Source organism: Apium graveolens, unplaced genomic scaffold (genome assembly GCF_009905375.1).
Source record: "Apium graveolens cultivar Ventura unplaced genomic scaffold, ASM990537v1 ctg7290, whole genome shotgun sequence".
In the NCBI taxonomy this organism is placed as follows: domain Eukaryota; kingdom Viridiplantae; phylum Streptophyta; class Magnoliopsida; order Apiales; family Apiaceae; genus Apium; species Apium graveolens.
In genome coordinates this window covers 44,189-48,591 of record NW_027420202.1, presented here as the reverse complement: position 1 = coordinate 48,591, position 4,403 = coordinate 44,189, and the positions used below count along the sequence as shown (strand labels likewise).

Below are 4,403 nucleotides of genomic sequence, written 5' to 3'. Positions count from 1 at the left end.
CTTGGAACGCTTCATTATAGGCTTAAGTTGGTGTTTTGGACTCAAGTTATTGGTATTTTTGATGTGTTTTTGTGTTTTTGCATTACAGACATTAGTTGGATGAATAAATGAGCTTTTCAAGGAAATATACTGAAAGGAGGTCAGAATCTGAATTCAAGACCGAAGAGCATCTCGATAGCTTCACGTAGACTATTGGATTACCAAATTCTAGCAAACGGAACTCAAGATACAACAGACACAAAAAATGAAGTCAAGGGACAGAAGTACGGCACGCCAGAGAAGCAGCAAGCGTGCGCGCCCACGTGGAGGTTGGGGTGGCCGCGCGGTAGTCCTGGCCCAGAATCCTGATTCAAGTCCGATTTTGAGAGATTGAAAGTCCAGGTCCTCCAGAAGCTTATATAAACCAATAAAAAGACATTTTTAATAACAAGGAGCCAAAGAAGAGCAATACGAAGACCTAGAGAGCACAAGACGGCTACGAAGAAGAAGACTTTTGTATTCTTTAATATAGACGATACTTTGATGCTTGTTTTCGATTTGTCTTTGAACCCTAATACTCGTTTATTGTTCATTATCATGTTTTCATTGGAACCCAAGGTGGCGATGAGTTCGATTATGAACTAATCATTGTCATGAGGTTCTAACGGATTTATCTATGGATTTCGATAGTTAATTATTTTATAATCCTTTGTGTGTGGTGATTTATGATTTCCTAGTTTGGTTGTGCTTATTCGTCTTTGATGCGTGGCTAACATCTAAGATTGTTTGTTAATCTCTATTGAAGCGAAAGTGAATATAGAGGTTTAGAACTTGCCATACTAGCATAGGTTTATGTATGAATTGACATGCATAATTTGTGGGTAATTTTAACCATCTTATTCACCCTATATAATCACGATAGATAACTTGCTCTTAAACCGTTATATTTTTAATTCTTTATAGACATATAGGGACTAAACATAATTGGTGTCTATTCAACTTCTATCTTAATTGTGGATGTTTGATAGTAGGGTATACGTATAATGAAAATTAGCATATTCTAGTTTCGTGTTATCTGATTAGTTGTCATCACCATCACATGCTAAGGATAAAGACATAACATTGAATGAAGTATTTAATGAAGTTAGAATCCCATGTTTATTCCATATAAGTAATTCAATCTTAATTCTTTTAGTTAATGTTATTTAGTATAATCTCTTAGTTAAATCAAAACTCAAATTGTTATTTATCTTAGAATTGAACGATAACCATACATTGTTGCATAGGTGCATAATCTAAACTTAACCTAAACTGACTCTCTGTGGGAACGAACTTGACTTATATCTTATACTACTTGTGATCACGTGCACTTACGTGTATTTTCGTGTGTGTTTTAGTGCGAACAAGTTTTTGGCGCCGCTGCCGGGGATATCGGTGTTAATTTTTAGTTTATGTGCTTGACATCAGTGGTCGTTAAAGTTCACTGACTCGGATATTTTACTTACTAGTTACTTTGTTTGTGTTTCAGGTACTCTAGAGAGCGTGTATGCGAACACGTTCTCAATCTCGTAAGGAAACACTGGACGGAGTAGTTGAAGAAGTTTTTAAAGAAGTGTAAAAAGTTGAAGAAGAAGTTATTGCAATGGGAGAACCAGCAGTGAATCCGAAGGTTTTGATGGATTATTCTCAACCGAAGATCAATGACATTCAGTCTCGCATTGTTAGACCAACCATTGCGGCTAATACTTTTGAAATCAAGTCTAGCATGATTCAAATGGTGCAGAACTCAATCTAGTTTGGGGGTTCTCCAACGGAAGATCCCAACATGCACATTAGAGACTTCATCGAGATCGGCGACACTTTTAAATTTAACAATGTTTCTGAAGATGCTGTGAAGCTGAGGCTTTTCCCATTCTCTCTGAGGGATAAAGCTAAGTCCTGGTTGCATTCTCTCTACCACCAGGGTCTATCACTACTTGGGAGGATCTTGCTCAGAAGTTTCTTACTAAATTCTTCCCTATGGCGAAGACAGCTGCAATCAGGAACGCTCTTACTCAATTTGCGCAGTAATCAGGAGAGTCTTTATGTGAAGCTTATGAGCGCTATAAAGAGATGCTTTGGAAGTGTCGTCATCATGGCATGCCTGATTGGATGATTATAAATTGCTTTTATAATGGTTTGGGAGTACAGTCCAGACCCATGCTCGATGCAGCATCGAGTGGAGCCATATGGGCTAAGAGCTATGATGAAGCTTATGAACTAATTGAATTGATGGTTGCTAATGAATATCAGAACCCAACTCAAAGACTACCTCAAGGCAAGGTAGAAGGAATTCTGGAAGTGGATACAGCTACGACTATAGCTGCTCAACTAAAGGTATTAACGATGAAAGTGGATTCTTTGGCTAATTATGGAGTTAATCAGATCATTAGTGTCTATGAGCTTTGTGCAGGTGCGCACGAAATAGAGCAGTGTGCTATATCTAATAAGTCAGCCCAGTTCGTGAGCAACTTTCAGAGGTCGCAACAACCAGTTCCTGCCACTTATCATCCTAACAACCACAACCATCCTAACTTCAGCTGGAGCAACAACCAGAATGCGGTACAACAACCTTATCAGCAGTTTGGAGCAAAGCAATTCAACCCTCCTGGTTTTCAACAATAGTATGCACCAAGACAACAACTCCAACTTCAACAGCAACCGTATGGGAATTCCGGTCAATCTACTAATGAAAAATCTGAATTGGAGGAGTTGAGGCTTATGTTCAAAAGCCAAGCGGTTTCTATCAAGACTCTGGAGAATCAAATAGGGCAAATTGCCAATGCTTTGTTGAACCGTCAATCGGGAACTCTTCCTAGTGATACAGAAGCTAATCCAGGCAAGAGGGAAGTCAATGAGCAGTTGAAGGCAATCACATTGAGGTCTGGAAATGTTGCGAGCCCCCAAATTCCAGAAGATGAAGATTCTGTGCAGAATGAAGGTGTATCTGCATCTTTTCCAAATCCTGAACATGAGATTGTAGCTGAAAAAGTTATGCAGAAGGATGCCGAGGTGGAACCGAAGAAGAAAGTTGTCGAAAGCAATCCTCCTGAGGGTAATACAGGGGATAAACAGGTCTACCCACCTCTGCCATATCCTAAAATACTTCAAAAGCAGAAGTTTAATAAGCAGTTTGCTAAGTTCTTGGAGGTTTTCAAAAAGTTGCACATTAACATACCTTTTGCTGAAGCTTTAGAACAGATGTCGAGCTACACTAAATTCATGAAGGGTATTCTATCTCGGAAGCTAAAACTTGAGGATTTGGAAATCGTTGCTCTAACGGAAGAGTGCAGTGCTGTGCTGCAACAGAAACTACCTCCTAAGCTTAAAGATCCAGGAAGCTTCACAATACCTTGCACCATTGGCAATCTGTCATTCGACAAGTGTTTATGTGACTTGGGAGCTAGCATCAATCTAATGCCCTTGTCCGTTTTCAAGAAACTGGGACTACCTGATCCAAAACCTGTGAATATGTCTTTGCAGCTGGCTGATCGTTCCATTACTTATCCGCAAGGAGTAGTAGAGGATTTATTGGTTAAGGTGGATAAACTCATCTTCCATGCTGATTTTGTCATTCTAGACTTTGAGGAAGATAAAAAGATTCCCATTATCTTGGGAAGACCATTCTTAGCTACGGACCGAACTCTTATCGATGTGTAAAGGGTGAATTAACCAGGAGAGTTCAAGAGAAGATGTCACGTTCAATGTCTTCAATACGATGAAATTCCCTACTGAAAGGCATATGTCATAGCCTATTTGTTTATTCGAGGATTTAACTCAACTCAAATAAGAATGTAACAAGTAAATAGTGGATCTACCGTCAAAGAGATCTCACAAAGTAAAATCTGTCAAAGGATTCAGAAACAATGTTCATCTACAGACTTGAGGAATTAATTCACTGGAAGAAGTTCAAGAAATTGATCAAGCCTCAGTGATATAAATCAAGATTGTGGATTTAATCAAGTGTCAGAGATCTTGTCAGGGTATCATATAGTTACAGGGATTTAATCTGAAGAAAATCAAGATTATCAAAGTCAAGACATGAAGAAACGTCACGAAAGTTAGTCACTCATGAACCAGACAGTACATCGAGTGTCAACATTGAAGTGGTGGAATTGATTCATAATTTTCAGAAGATTTTCAGAAGAATGGTTGCAGTTCAAGAGTAGTATTAATTCTCTATTAATTAATTAAGTCATATAATTTAATTAAGAAAATAAATTATATCTGCAAAGATTAATTTATTGATTAATTGATTAATTAATTTCGAATTAATATTATTGATTTTCAGAAGTGTAATTGAATTAAAATCAGTTTTAATTCAATAAGATAATTAAACTTGGACTGGCATGACAATCTGGATTGTCATACCGATTGTCATACCA

The 4,403-nt window shown here is 37.9% G+C and overlaps 1 non-coding gene across 1 annotated transcript; it reads right to left on the bottom strand.

Moving 5' to 3' along the window:
* Nucleotides 1–2,013: 2,013 nt before the first annotated feature.
* On the bottom strand, nt 2,014–2,120 carry LOC141703988 (small nucleolar RNA R71). Its single transcript, XR_012567778.1, has one exon. It is a non-coding gene; the product is annotated as a small nucleolar RNA R71 (small nucleolar RNA).
* Between the last annotated feature and the right edge of the window lie 2,283 nt (nt 2,121–4,403).